Genomic DNA, 16,541 nt, shown 5'->3' with positions numbered 1-16,541 from the left:
TTTTATTTAATTTCCAAATAGATCGTTAAGGTATAATGGTTTCTGGATTGAACTTACATTTTTAATTTTATGCAACTTTCATTTTTATTCTTATTCAACTTTGATTTTTATTTAATTTTCTTTTCTATTAAAGTTCCTTTTTTATTTAATTTCCAAATAGATCGTTAAGGTATAGTTGTTTCTTTAATGAACTTTCATTTTTAATTTTGTGCATGTAACGACCCTCACCTTACTCTTGTCATACTTGCATACATTCATGCATTGATCTTGCCTTGTTATGTTAATTGGAAGGGTTTGCTTGCCTTGTTTTGTTTGTATTGCTTGCATGATTTTGTTCCTTGCTGGGCGTGTAGCCGAGGTTACCTTGAGCTTAGTTCACCTTTGAACCTTTGTACTTAGAACTGTTTTAAAACCTTGGTCGACCCCCATCTTCACCTCGGGCTTGTTGCCGAGATGTCTTGCACTTAGTGATCCTTGTCCTTGGGCAGGTATGGCCTAGGCCGAGATGTGGCACACCCTGGCCAAGGTGTGGCACAGCTTAGTCAAGCGTCGTCCTCCCTAGCCGATGTTTTGTTATCCTGTTGCCGAAGTTTTGACTTGAGCCGATGTCATTTCTTGCCGATGTGTCTTACCCAGCTTGCTTCATACGCTTTGTCAGAGACTTGTCTTATCTATCAATCAGCTTTTTGAGTTGAGCCAACCCGGTAGCGCCACGTGTCCGAGCTGATTGTTAAGACAGCCGGCAGACCTAGAAATAAATCATTTTTGCCTCAAATCTTTGCCTTTAGAGAGAGAAGCTCTTGAGAGGAAGAAGAGGAGTTCTTTAGTGAGAATAGATCTTCCAAGCCTAATCTTCGTGGTTTGAACCGTTGGATTCGAGTTTTGAGGTTAGAATCTTGATCTACTTTGGTTGTTGTTGCTGATCATCTAGCTGCATTGCATGATCGAATCTGTTTTGCATGTCATGCATCGATTTGAAGTTGGTTTTGGAAAGAGAAAATGGTTTTTCATATGTTCTTGAAGAAAGTCTCGTTTTGATCCGAAAGTTTGGAACGAAAACCATGTTTTTATGTTTGTTCTTGCATGACCTTCTTGTATGGGTACCCAGGTCTATGTTTTGAACTCATGGCATGAAATCTCATATTTTGTAACGAGTTTTGATTTTGCATTCATCTTTCTCATGATCATGTTCATCATGATCTGCATGTTCTTCAAAGGGAAAACCCAGGTTTATCCGACTTTGCTTTTGAATGAGGCCAACGGGACCACACCTCGGCAAGGATGTGTGGGACCTCGGCAAAGACCTGGTTGGTATCCAGTGTGTTTTCATGAGACGGGAGCAGTGTTTAAACTCCCAGCATGTTTTGCTTTGTTGTTGACTTGAATCTGGTAAGGATGCCGAGATCATCTGCATGTATATAAAGCTTGTTTTGAGAATGTGATTGCCATGTGATTGTAGGTCGTTGATCTTTGCTTTGAGCCTACACCGAGGAAAACTATGTGAGTGGTATTATTGATAAAGCTATGTTACACTTGTTTTTGATGAATCTTGCTTTGTTTTGTTTTGACGAAAGTATTTGCTAAGCATGAATGAATAGCCCTGTTTCGATGTATCAAGTGTAAGCCTTGTTTCGATGTCATTCTTGAAAAGTCCCTTGTACTGGAGGACTCTAAACTTTCGCAGTACCAAGTGCAAAAGTCCCTTGTACTGGAGGACTCTAAACTTTCGCAGTACCAAGTGCAAAAGTCCCTTGTGCTGGAGGACTCTAAACTTTCGCAGCCCTAAGTATAAAAGGATACGGTCCTTTCTTGGAAAGACTATTATGTTAAATCGGGCTACGGGCCTAAGTAACACAAGTTCTATTATGTTAAATCGGGCTACGGGCCTAAGTAACACAAGACTATTATGTTAAATCGGGCTACGGGCCTAAGTAACACAAGTTCTATCATGTTAAATCGGGCTACGGGCCTAAGTAACACAAGTTCTATTATGTTAAATCAGGCTACGGGCCTAAGTAACACAAGTCCCTTGTGCTGGAGGACTATAAACTTTCGCAGTACCCTTGGCTAATCGATTACGGATCGTGCAGTCTTTGTTTTGCCACTGACGGTTTACCGCGTGGACTTGCTTGTTCGGAAAGCTTGATACTTGTAATATTTGATTGATGAATACGGTTCATCCCTTGTTTCGCCGATGTCAGTAAGCATCCCTTGATACTTGTAATATTTGATTGATGAATACGGTTCATCCTTTGTTTCGCTGATGTCAGTAAGCATCCCTTGATACTTGTAATATTTGATTGATGAATACGGTTCATCCCTTGTCTTGATAAAGTTTGATGTGTTTGTTTTGAAAGACTTCGGCTATATTCATGCAAAACCTTTATTTCTAGTACCATTCACTGAGTATCCAAGCTCACCCTCTCTATATATATGTAGGTGATGAGCAGGACGTCGGCGACGCCTAGACTGTTTTTGAAAGCTTGTTTTGGATTCATGATTATGTCGGCTTTGTTTTTGTATTCACGTCGGCGATGCCATTTATTTCATGTCGGCGAATCTTGAAAATCATGCTTCTTGACTTGTATTTGCTGTATTTTGCATATGTCGGCTCGAGAAGCCTTTTGATCAAGATGTAAAACAGGCTTTGTTTTGTTGTATTCAAGTTGTAAGATGAATGTCATTGCATTTGATCTATGCACATCTCTTAAGGACCACTTGTATATTTGATTTATTGCTTCCGCATTTGTGAGCCCCCTATATCCATACTTTGATTGTATTAAACTTTAGAAAAGGTGGCCTTCGGTAATTACGGATTACTGGCCATCACGGCACCAAACTACTAGGGGCGGTTTGGGGTCGTGACAGAATGGTATCAGAGCACAAGTTCCTCGGTATACGTTATTCACACACTTGAGTCCTAAAGAGCATAGGATTTCCCTTAGAAGATGTTAGGGTTGCATCATGGTATTTGTTGTTTGAGTGAGGTGTGCATTGTCTTGATATGCTTATTTGTTGCTTGCCTATGGGGTTATTTGCTTATTTGTTTTAAAGTCATACTTTGCACGCTCATAGCATCATGAGGAGAGGTAGACCTCCAATTGGCCGGGATCAGCCCGAAGACAGAGTGGATAGACTGGAAAGATTAGTTGAAGGTTTGGCCCGCGAGTTGAGGCAAACAAAACAGCAGTTCACCAGTGCCACGTCGACTCAGGCCGAGCAGACCAACGGCCTAAATGTAGTTCCACCTCCGCCTCCTCCAGTGCCGCAAGTTCCCCCGCAACCAGCCTTATATGGGGATGGCACGATAGCTTTGATCAGGGAGTTCAAGAAAATGAGACCACCAAGATTCTCTGGGGGTATAGAGCCAATGAAGGCTGAGGCATGGGTTTTGGAGATGGAAAAGTTGTTCGAGATCTTTCCTAGCACCGACGCTTAGAAAGTGACGTTGGCAGCATTCACATTAGATGATGACGCTCGCAGGTGGTGGATGATGATAAGAGAGAGCAATCCAGATCTGACCTGGACCCGATTCTTAGAGTTGTTCTACAAGAAACATTTTCCTGTAAGTGTCCGAAACCGCAAGGCTACCGAATTTCACACTTTGACCCAAGGCAACCGAACAGTGGCGGAATACGATCGCGCTTTTACTGAACTGGTGAGGTTTGTACCTCACATGGCCAACGATGAATACATGAAGGCCAGAAAGTTCGAGTGTGGGCTTCGTGGACCGATTCAAGACCGGGTTAATTTGCTCGATATGCCGACTTATGCCGAAGTATTGGACAAAGCCATTCAGGCCGAAGCTAATTTGAATCGATACCAGAGCTCGGGAGAGAACCAGCGAAAAAGGTAGAACTATGACAATCGCCGAGGACAGCTGGGCACCAAGAAGAAGACGAACATGGGCAGTACTAGTAACCTAAGGCAGGAAGGTAATGCTAAGCCGGCGTGTTCGGACTGTGGGAAGCAACATTTCGGGATCTGTCGTCAGACGTCCGGAGCCTGCTATGAATGTGGCGAGATGGGCCATTATGTGAGAGATTGCCCCAAGACAAAGGCTGATAACAACAAGAAAGGTGAGAATACCTCGGGTTCCGATCAGAAGGGAAATGCTGGGAAAGGACAGGTGAGACAGGGCAGAGTGTTTGCGTTAGTACCAGGAGACACTCAGAATGCTGAGGCAGTGGTGTCATGTATACTTCTAATTTGCTCCCAAGATGCTTATGTGTTGATTGATTCGGGTTCTACGCATTCGTTTATATCTACTAAGTTTGCCGAGAAAATTGATAGAGAACTAGAGCCCCTTGATTTCGTATTATCTGTGTCTACTCCATCTGGGAGACCTATGATTGTTGTGTCCATTTATAGAGCGTGTGTTGTTGTGATTGAGAATGTTGAACTGTTAGTCGATTTAATGCCTCTGGACATGACTCATTTTGATGTTATACTGGGAATGGATTGGTTAGTCGCAAATCATGCATCTATTAATTGTGTTTCGAAAAGTGTCACTTTGAGACCCCCAAACCTAGCCGAGGTTATTTTCCAGGGTAAAGGGATAGTGCCCCCACCATACCTGATTTCGTCCATTAAGGCCTATAAGTTAATTCAGAAAGGGTGTCGAGGCTACTTGTGTAGTATATTGAGTGATCAGAATGGAAATGTTAATCTAGCCGGCATCCCAGTTGTTAATGAATTCCCCGACGTCTTTCCAGACGAATTGCCTGGCCACTTAACCGATAGAGAAATAGAGTTTACTGTTGACATCATGTCGGGAACACAGCCGATCTCCAAAACACCCTATAGGATGGCCCCAGCAGAACTTAGAGAATTGAAACTGTAATTACAAGAATTGTTGGATAAGGGATTTATTAGGCCGAGCACTTCACCATGGGGAGCACCTGTTTTATTTGTTAAGAAAAAGGATGGCACACTCCGTCTTTGCATCGATTACAGAGAACTTAATAAGGTCACTATCAAGAACAAGTACCCATTACCTAGGATTGATGATTTGCTTGATCAACTACAAGGAGCACGAGTCTTTTCTAAGATTGACCTTAGGTCTGGTTACCACCAGCTCAAAGTTAAAGCCGAAGACGTTGAGAAGACCGCTTTTCGGACAAGATATGGCCACTACGAGTTTTTAGTGATGCCTTTTGGAGTGACCAATGCCCCTGCTGCATTTATGGATTTAATGAACAGAGTCTTCAAGCCATACTTAGATGAGTTTGTAGTTGTCTTCATTGATGATATATTGATCTATTCCAAGAGTAAAGCCGAACATGAAAATCATTTGAGACTTGCCTTACAGATTTTGAGAAAACGGAAATTGTATGCTAAGTTTAACAAGTGTGAGTTTTGGCTTCCTACCATCTCATTTTTGGGTCATGTGATAAATGAAGAGGGTATCTCGGTTGATCCTAGCAAAATTGAAGCCGTAGTAAATTGTCCGAGGCCGACTAATGTGTCCGAGATCCGTAGTTTTCTGGGTTTGGCAGGTTATTATAGGAAGTTTGTGAAGGATTTCTCAAGGATTGCGATTCCATTGACACAATTGACTAAGAAGGGAACACTGTATGAATGGACTAAAGATCGGGAGTCAGCTTTCCAGGAACTGAAGACGAGGTTAGTTACAGCACCGGTACTCGTACTTCCATCAAGTAATGAAGAATTTCATGTCTATAGTGATGCATCGCATAAGGGTTTGGGTTGTGTATTAATGCAAAAGGGTAAGGTTATAGCATATGCATCTCGTCAGTTGAAACCCCATGAGAAGAACTATCCTACCCATGACTTAGAATTAGTGGCCGTGGTATTTGCTTTGAAGATTTGGTGTCACTATTTGTATGGAGCTTCTTGTCAAGTTTTTACAGATCATAAGAGTTTAAAGTACTTATTCACGCAGAAGGAATTGAATTTGAGACAGAGAAGGTGGCTGGAGTTGTTGAAAGACTATGATATGCAAATTCAATATCACCCAGGTAAAGCTAACAGTGTAGCCGACGCTCTGAGCAGAAAGCCAGATGGGAGTTTGGCGTGTTTGACCATGATAACAGTGGAGCCGACTATTGTTGATGAGGTAAAGGCAAGACAGATGGAAGATAACTTCTTTAAGAAAATAGCCGAGGAGATTGTCACGAAGCCGAGATTAGGGTATACCATCGAAAATCAAGTGCTCAAGTTTGAAGGAAGGTTGTGTGTGGCCGACATCCCAGAGTTGAAAAGGGAAATTTTGCAGGAAGCTCATGGTTCTAAGTTTGCTGTTCATCCAGGGAACACCAAAATGTATCAAGATGTGAAGCGGACCTTCTGGTGGCCAAATATGAAAAGAGAGATAGCCGAGTTCGTGTCCCAGTGTTTGCATTGTCAACAAGTAAAAGCAGAACATCAAAGACCAGCAGGACTTCTCCAACCTTTGCCGATTCCTGAGTGGAAATGGAAACACATCTCCATGGATTTTGTGGTTGGTTTGCCGAAGACACCGAAAGGTATGGATTTGATTTGGGTTGTTATTGATAGATTAACTAAGTCAGCACACTTTCTACCTGTTAAGACTACGTTCAACGCCGATCAACTTGCCTTGTTATATGTGAACGAGATTGTTAGACTTCATGGAGTGCTGATATCAATTGTGTCAGACCGAGATCCTAAATTTGTTTCTAGATTTTGGCAAAGTTTACAGAGGGCTTTTGGAGCCGAGCTGAGATTTAGTACAACTTTTCATCCCCAGACAGATGGGCAGACAGAGAGGACAATTCAGACGCTTGAAGATATGCTTAGGATTTGTGTATTGGACTTCCTAGGAAGCTGGGGAACGCATTTGCCGTTAGTGGAATTCGCTTACAACAACAGTTATCAAGCTAGCATTGGCATGGCGCCGTATGAGGCCTTGTACGGAAGAAAATGTAGGTCGCCGATATGTTGGACCGAAGTTGGAGACAGAGCTCTGCTTGGTCCCAAATTGATTCAAGTGACAACAGAGAAGATTAAACTTATCCGACAGAGTATTAAAACTGCCCAGAGCCGACAAAAGAGCTACGTCGATCAGAGAAGGAATGAGTTAGAATTCGAAGTTGGGAATCATGTATTCCTGAAAGTTTCACCAATGAAAGGAGTATCCAGATTTGGAAAGAAAGGTAAATTAACACCTCGTTATATTGGGCCATTTGAAATTCTTGAGAAAATTAACCCCGTTGCCTACAGACTTGCTTTGCCGCCAGATTTGAGCCAAGTCCACAATGTGTTTCATGTTTCGATGTTGAGAAAGTACATCCGAGATCCACTGCATATAATTGATCATTTCGGGATTACGGTTAATGAGGATTTGGGCTACGAGGAGAGGCCGATGAGGATTATTAACAGACAAGTGAGGCAATTGAGAAACAAATCGATACCGATGGTAAAGGTCGAATGGAAGGAACATTATGGCACAGAAGCCACGTGAGAAAAGGAAGAGGATGTGAGAATCCGTTATCCAGAGTTGTTCATAGAGCAAGGTAATCTGAGTTTGGGGACCAAACTTCTTTAAGGGGGGTAGGATGTAACGACCTTCACCTTACTCTTGTCATACTTGCATACATTCATGCATTGATCTTGCCTTGTTATGTTAATTGGAAGGGTTTGCTTGCCTTGTTTTGTTTGTATTGCTTGCATGATTTTGTTCCTTGCTAGGCGTGTAGCCGAGGTTACCTTGAGCTTAGTTCACCTTCGAACCTTTGTACTTAGAACTGTTTTAAAACCTTGGTCGACCCCCATCTTCACCTCGGCCTTGTTGCCGAGATGTCTTGCACTTAGTGATCCTTGTCCTTGGGCAGGTATGGCCTAGGCCGAGATGTGGCACACCCTGGCCAAGGTGTGGCACAGCTTAGTCAAGCGTCGTCCTCCCTAGCCGATGTTTTGTTATCCTGTTGCCAAAGTTTTGACTTGAGCCGATGTCATTTCTTGCCGATGTGTCTTACCCAGCTTGCTTCATACGCTTTGTCAGAGACTTGTCTTATCTATCAATCACCTTTTTGAGTTGAGCCAACCCGGTAGCGCCACGTGTCCGAGCTGATTGTTAAGACAGCCGGCAGACCTAGAAACAAATCATTTTTGCCTCAAATCTTTGCCTTTAGAGAGAGAAGCTCTTGAGAGGAAGAAGAGGAGTTCTTGAGTGAGAATAGATCTTCCAAGCCTGATCTTCGTGGTTTGAACCGTTGGATTCGAGTTTTGAGGTTAGAATCTTGATCTACTTTGGTTGTTGTTGCTAATCATCTAGCTGCATTGCATGATCGAATCTGTTTTGCATGTCATGCATCGATTTGAAGTTGGCTTTGGAAAGAGAAAATGGTTTTTCATATGTTCTTGAAGAAAGTCTCGTTTTGATCCGAAAGTTTAGAACGAAAACCATGTTTTTATGTTTGTTCTTGCATGACCTTCTTGTATGGGTACCCAGGTCCATGTTTTGAACTCATGGCATGAAATCTCAGATTTTGTAACGAGTTTTGATCTTGCATTCATCTTTCTCATGATCATGTTCATCATGATCTGCATGTTCTTCAAAGGGAAAACCCAGGTTTTCCCGACTTTGCTTTTGAATGAGGCCAACGGGACCACACCTCGGCAAGGATGTGTGGGACCTCGGCAAAGACCTGGTTGGTACCCAGTGTGTTTTCATGAGACGGGAGCAGTGTTTAAACTCCCAGCATGTTTTGCTTTGTTGTTGACTTGAATCTGGTAAGGATGCCGAGATCATCTGCATGTATATAAAGCTTGTTTTGAGAATGTGATTGCCATGTGATTGTAGGTCGTTGATCTTTGCTTTGAGCCTACACCGAGGAAAACTATGTGAGTGGTATTATTGATAAAGCTATGTTACACTTGTTTTTGATGAATCTTGCTTTGTTTTGTTTTGACGAAAGTATTTGCTAAGCATGAATGAATAGCCCTGTTTCGATGTATCAAGTGTAAGCCTTGTTTCGATGTCATTCTTGAAAAGTCCCTTGTACTGGAGGACTCTAAACTTTCGCAGTACCAAGTGCAAAAGTCCCTTGTACTGGAGGACTCTAAACTTTCGCAGTACCAAGTGCAAAAGTCCCTTGTGCTGGAGGACTCTAAACTTTCGCAGCCCTAAGTATAAAAGGATACGGTCCTTTCTTGGAAAGACTATTATGTTAAATCGGGCTACGGGCCTAAGTAACACAAGTTCTATTATGTTAAATCGGGCTACGGGCCTAAGTAACACAAGACTATTATGTTAAATCGGGCTACGGGCCTAAGTAACACAAGTTCTATCATGTTAAATCGGGCTACGGGCCTAAGTAACACAAGTTCTATTATGTTAAATCAGGCTACGGGCCTAAGTAACACAAGTCCCTTGTGCTGGAGGACTATAAACTTTCGCAGTACCCTTGGCTAATCGATTACGGATCGTGCAGTCTTTGTTTTGCCACTGACGGTTTACCGCGTGGACTTGCTTGTTCGGAAAGCTTGATACTTGTAATATTTGATTGATGAATACGGTTCATCCCTTGTTTCGCCGATGTCAGTAAGCATCCCTTGATACTTGTAATATTTGATTGATGAATACGGTTCATCCCTTGTTTCGCCGATGTCAGTAAGCATCCCTTGATACTTGTAATATTTGATTGATGAATACGGTTCATCCCTTGTCTTGATAAAGTTTGATGTGTTTGTTTTGAAAGACTTCGGCTATATTCATGCAAAACCTTTATTTCTAGTACCATTCACTGAGTATCCAAGCTCACCCTCTCTATATATATGTAGGTGATGAGCAGGACGTCGGCGACGCCTAGACTGTTTTTGAAAGCTTGTTTTGGATTCATGATTATGTCGGCTTTGTTTTTGTATTCACGTCGGTGATGCCATTTATTTCATGTCGGCGAATCTTGAAAATCATGCTTCTTGACTTGTATTTGCTGTATTTTGCATATGTCGGCTCGAGAAGCCTTTTGATCAAGATGTAAAACAGGCTTTGTTTTGTTGTATTCAAGTTGTAAGATGAATGTCATTGCATTTGATCTATGCACAGCTCTTACGGACCACTTGTATATTTGATTTATTGCTTCCGCATTTGTGAGCCCCCTATATCCATACTCAGATTGTATTAAACTTTAGAAAAGGTGGCCTTCAGTAATTACGGATTACTGGCCATCACGGCACCAAACTACTAGGGGCGGTTTGGGGTCGTGACAGTGCAACTTCTATTTTTATTTTCATTCAACTTCCATTTTTATTCATGTTATTTTCCTATTGAACTTCCATTTTTATTTAATTTCCAAATAGATCGTTAAGGTATAGTGGTTTCTCGAATGAACTTCCATTTTTAATTTTCTGCAACTTCCATTTTTATTTTTAATCAGCTTCCATTTTTATTCAAGTTATGTTTCTCTTCAACTTCCTTTTTTATTTAATTTCCAAATAGATGGCTAAGGTAATGTGGTTTCTGGATTGTACTTCTATTTTTAATTTTATGCAACTTTCACTTTTCTTTTTATTCAACTTCCATTTTTATTCAATTTACTTTTCTACTAAACTTCCTTTTTTATTTAATTTTCAAATAGATCGTTAAGGTATAGTGGTTTCTTTAATGAACTTCCATTTTTAATTTTATGCAACTTCCATTTATATTTTTATTCAACTTCCATTTTTTATCAAGTTATTTTTCTATTCAACTTCCTTTTTTATTTAAGTTCCTAATAGATCGTTAAGCTATAGTGGTTTCTTGAATGAACTTCCATTTTTAATTTTCTGCAACTTCCATTTTCATTTTTATTTAACTTCCTTTTTTATTCAAGTTTCTTGTCTATTCAACTTCCTTTTTTAGTTAATTTCCAAATAGATCGTTAAGGTATACTGGTTTCTGGAATGAACTTCCATTTTTAATTTTCTGCAACTTCCATTTTTATTTTTATTCAATTTACTTTTCTATTTACCTTCCTTTTTTATTTAATTTCCAAATAGATCATTAAGGTATAGTGGTTTCTTGAATGAACTTCAATTTTTAATTTTCTGCAACTTCTGTTTTTATTATTATTCAACTTCCATTTTTATTCAAGTTATTTTTCTATTCAACTTCCTTTTTTATTTATTTTCCTAATAGATCGTTAAGGTATAGTGGTTTCTTGAATGAACTTCTATTTTTAATTTTTTGCAACTTCCATTTTTATTTTTATTTAACTTCCTTTTTCATTCAAGTTTCTTTTCTACTCAACTTCCTTTTTTATTTAATTTCCAAATAGATCGTTAAGGTATAGTGGATTCTTTAATGAACTTCCATTATTAATTTTGTGCAACTTTCATTTTTATTTTTATTCAACTTCCATTTTTATTCAAGTTATTTTCCTATTCAACTTCCATTTTTATTTCATTTCCAAATAGATCGTTAAGGTATAATGGTTTCTTGAATGAACTTCCATTTTTAATTTTCTACAACTTCCATTTTTAATTTTATTCAGCTTCCATTTTTATTCAAGTTATTTTTCTATTCAACTTCATTTTTTATTTAATTTCGAAATAGAGGGTTAAGGTATAGTGGTTTCTGGATTGAACTTCCATTTTTAATTTTATGCAACTTTCACTTTTCTTTTTATTCAACTTCCATTTTTATTCAATTTACTTTTCGATTAAACTTCATTTTTTGTTTAATTTCCAAATAGATCGTTAAGGTATAGTAGTTTCTTTAATGAACTTCCATTTTTAATTTTATGCAACTTCCATTTATATTTTTATTCAACTTTCATTTTTTATCAAGTTATTTTTCTATTGAACTTCCTTTTTTATTTAAGTTGCTAACAGATCGTTATGGTATAGTGGTTTCTTGAATGAACTTCCATTTTTAATTTTCTGCAACTTCCATTTTTATTTTTATTTAACTTCCTTTTTTATTCAATTTTCTTTTCTACTCAACTTCCTTTTTTAGTTAATTTCCAAATAGAACGTTAAGGTATACTGGTTTCTGGATTGAACTTCCATTTTTAATTTTCTGCAACTTCCGTTTTTATTTTTATTCAATTTACTTTTCTATTTACCTTCCTTTTTTATTTAATTTCCAAATAGATCATTAAGGTATAATGGTTTCCTGAATGAACTTCAATTTTTAATTTTCTGCAACTTCCGTTTTTATTATTATTCAACTTCCGTTTTTATACAAGTTATTTTTCTATTCAACTTCCTATTTTATTTAATTTCCTAAGAGATCGTTAAGGTATAGTGGTTTCTTGAATGAACTTCTATTTTTAATTTTCTGCAACTTCCATTTTTATTTTTATTTAACTTCCTTTTTCATTCAAGTTTCTTTCCTACTTAACTTCCTTTTTTATTTAATTTCCAAATACATCGTTAAGGTATAGTGGTTTCTTGAATGAACTTGCATTTTTAATTTTCTGCAACTTCCATTTTTATTTTTATTTAACTTCCTTTTTCAATCAAGTTTCTTTTCTACTCAACTTCATTTTTTATTTAATTTCCAAATAGATCGTTAAGGTATAGTGGTTTCTAGATTTAACTTCCATTTTTAATTTTATGCTACTTTCATTTTTATTTTTATTCAATTTCCATTTTTATTCAATTTACTTTTCTAATAAACTTCCTTTTTTATTTAATTTCCAAACAGGCAGTTCAGTTATAGTGGTTTCTTGAATAAACTTCCATTTTTAATTTTATGCAACTTCCATTTTTATTTTTATTCGACTCCCATTTTTATTCAAGTCATTTTTCTGTTCAACTTCCTTTTTTATTTAATTTCCAAATAGATCGTTAAGGTATAGTGATTTCTTGAATGAACTTCCATTTTTAATTTTCTACAACTTCCATTTTTTATTTTTATTTGACTTCCATTTTTATTCAAGTTATTTTTCTATTCGACTTCCTTTTTTATTTAATTTCCAAATAGATGGTTAAGGTATAGTGGTTTCTTGAATGAACTTCCATTTTTAATTTTCTGCAACTTCCATTTTGATTTTTATTTAACTTCCTTTTTAAAACAAGTTTCTTTTCGACTGAACTTCCTTTTTTATTTAATTTCCAAATAGGTCGTTAAGGTATAGTGGTTTCTGGATTGAACTTCCATTTTTAATTTTATGCAATTTTCATTTTTATTTTTATTCAACATCCATTTTTATTCAATTTACTTTTCTATTAAACTTCCTTTTTTATTTAATTTCCAAATAAACAGTTCAGGTATAGTGGTTTTTTGAATGAACTTCCATTTTTAATTTTATGCAACTACCATTTTTATTGTTATTCGACTTCCATTTTTATTCAAGTCATTTTTCTATTCAAATTCCGTTTTTATTTAATTTCCAAATAGATCGTGAAGGTATACTGTTTTCTTGAATGAACTTCCATTTTTAATTTTCTGCAACTTCCATTTTTATTTTTATTTAACCTCCTTTTTCAATCAAGTTTCTTTTCTACTCAACTTCCTTTTGTATTTAATTTCCAAATAGATCGTTAAGGCATACTGGTTTCTGGATTGAACTTCCATTTTTAATTTTCTACAACTTCTATTTCTGTTTTTATTCAACTTCCATTTTTATTCAATATACTTTTCTATTAAACTTCCTTTTTTATTTAATTTCCAAATAGACAATTCAGGTATAGTGGTTTCTTGAATGAACTTCCATTTTTAATTTTATGCAACTTCCATTTTTATTTTTATTCGACTTCCATTTTTATTCAAGTCATTTTTCAATTCAACTTCCTTTTTTATTTAATTTCGAAATAGATCGTTAAGTTATAGTGCTTTCTTGAATGAACTTCCATTTTTAATTTTCTGCTACTTTCATTTTTATTTTTATTTAACTTCCTTTTTCATTCAAGTTTCTTTTCTACTCAACTTCTTTTTTTATTTAATTTCCAAACAGATCGTTAAGGTATAGTGGTTTCTGGATTGAACTTCTATTTTTAATTTTATGCAACTTTCATTTTTATTTTTATTCAATTTCCATTTTTATTCAATTTACTTTTCTATTAAACTTCCTTTTTTATTTAATTTCCAAATAGATCGTTAAGGTATAATGGTTTCCGGAATGAACTTCCATTTTTAATTTTCTGCAACTTCCATTTTTATTCAAGTTATTTTTCTATTCGACTTCCTTTTCTATTTAATTTCCAAATAGATCGTTGAGGTATAGTGGTTTCTTGAATGAACTTCTATTTTTAATTTTCTTCAATTTCCATTTTTGTTTTTATTTAACTTCCTTTTTCAGTCAAGTTTCTTTTCTACTCAACTTCCTTTTTTATTTAATTTCCAAATAGATCGTTAAGGTATAGTGGTTTTTGGATTGAACTTCCATTTTTAATTTTATGCAACTTTCATTTTTATTTTTATTCAACTTCCAATTTTATTCAATTTACTTTTCTATTAAACTTCCTTTTTTATTTAATTTCCAAATAGATCGTCAAGGCATAATGGTTTCTTGAATGAACTTCCACTTTTAATTTTCTGTAACTTCCATTTTATTTTTATTCGACGTCCATTTTTATTCAATTTACTTTTCTATTCAACTTCCTTTTTTATTTAATTTCCAAATAGATCGTTAAGGTATACTGGTTTCTGGATTGAACTTCCATTTTCAATTTTATGGAACTTCCATTTTTATTTTCATTCAGTTTCCAATTTTATTCAAGTTATTTTTCTATTCAACTTCTTTTTTTATTTAATTTCCAAATAGATCGTTAAGGTATAGTGGTTTCTTGAATGAACTTCCATTTTTAATTTTATGCAACTTTCATTTTTATTTTTAATGAAATTCCATTTTTATTCAATTTACTTTTTTATTAAAGTTCCTTTTTCATTTAATTTCCAAATAGATCGTTAAGGTATAGTGGTTTCTTTCATGAACTTCCATTTTTAGTTTTATGGAACTTCCATTTTTATTTTTATTCAGCTTCCTTTTTTAATTAATTTCCAAATAGATGGTTAAGATAGTGGTTTCTTGAATGAACTTCCATTTTTAATTTTCTGTAAGTTCCATTTTTGTTTTTGTTTAACTTCCTTTTATAATCAAGTTTCTTTTCTACTCTACTTGCTTTTTTATTTAATTTCCAAATAGATCGTTAAGGTATACTGGTTTCTGGATTGAACTTCCATTTTTAATTTTCTACAACTTCCATTTTTATTTTTATTCAACTTCCATTTTTATTCAATTAATTTTTTTATTAAGCATCCTTTTCTGTTTAATTTCCAAATAGATAGTTCAAGTATTGTGGTTTCTTGAATGAACTTCCATTTTTAATTTTATGCAACTTCTATTTTTATTTTTATTCGACTTCCATTTTTATTCAAGTCATTTTTCTATTCAAGTTCCTTTTTTATTTAATTTCCAAATAGATCGTTAAGGTATAGTGTTTTATTGAATGAACTTCCATTTTTAATTTTTTGTAACTTCCATTTTTATTTTTATTTAACTTCCTTTTTCATTCAAGTTTCATTTCTACTCAACTTCCTCTTTTATTTAATTTCCAAATAGATCGTTAAAGTATAGTGGTTTCTTGAATCAACTTCCATTTTTATTTTTATTCGAGTTCCATTTTTATTCAAGTCATTTTTCCATTCAACTTCCTTTTTTATTTAATTTCCAAATAGATCGTTGGCGTATAGTGGTTTATTGAATGAACTTCCATTTTTAATTTTTTGCAACTTCCATTTTTATTTTTCTTTAACTTCCTTTTTCATTCAAGTTTCTTTTCAACTCAACTTCCTTTTTTATTCAATTTCCAAATAGATCGTTATGGTACAGTGGTTTCTTGAATGAAGTTCCATTTTTTATTTTCTGCAACTTCCATTTTTATTTTTATTCGACTTCCATTTTTATTCAAGTTATTTTTCTATTCGACTTTCATTTTTATTTAATTTCCAAATAGATCGTTAAGGTATAGTGGTTTCTTGAGTGAACTTCCAATTTTAATTTTCTGCAACTTCCATTTTTATTTCTATTCAACTTCTTTTTTTATTCATGTTTGTTTTCTATTCAACTTCTTTTTTTATTTAATTTCCAAATAGATCGTTAAGGTATACTGGTTTCTGGATTGAACATCCATTTTTAATTTTATGCAACTTTCACTTTTCTTTTTATTAAACTTCCTTTTTTATTTAATTTCCAAATAGATCGTTAAGGTATAGTGGTTTCTTGAATGAACTTCAATTCTTAATTTTCTGCGACTTCCGTTTTTATTATTTTTCAACTTCCATTTTTTTCAAGTTATTTTTCTATTCAACTTCCTTTTTTATTTAATTTCCTAATAGATCGTTAAGGTATAGTGATTTCTTGAATGAACTTCTATTTTTAAATTTCTGCAACTTCCATTTTTATTTTTATTTAACTTCCTTTTTCATTCAAGTTTCATTTCTACTCAACTTCCTTTTTTATTTAATTTCCAAATAGATCGTTAAGGTATAGTGGTTTTTTGAATGAACTTCCATTTTTAATTTTCTGCAACTTCCATTTTTAATTTTCTGCAACTTCCATTTTTATTTTTATTTAACTTCCTTTTTCAATCAAGTTTCCTTTCTACTCAACTTCCTTTTTTGTTTAATT

The sequence above is a fragment of the Camellia sinensis genome, unplaced genomic scaffold (assembly GCF_055761805.1).
Source record: "Camellia sinensis isolate YWXY unplaced genomic scaffold, ASM5576180v1 Unanchor2, whole genome shotgun sequence".
Taxonomy (NCBI): Eukaryota; Viridiplantae; Streptophyta; class Magnoliopsida; order Ericales; family Theaceae; genus Camellia; species Camellia sinensis.
The sequence above is the reverse complement of the archived record's forward strand: the minus strand, read 5'-3'. Positions refer to the sequence as shown.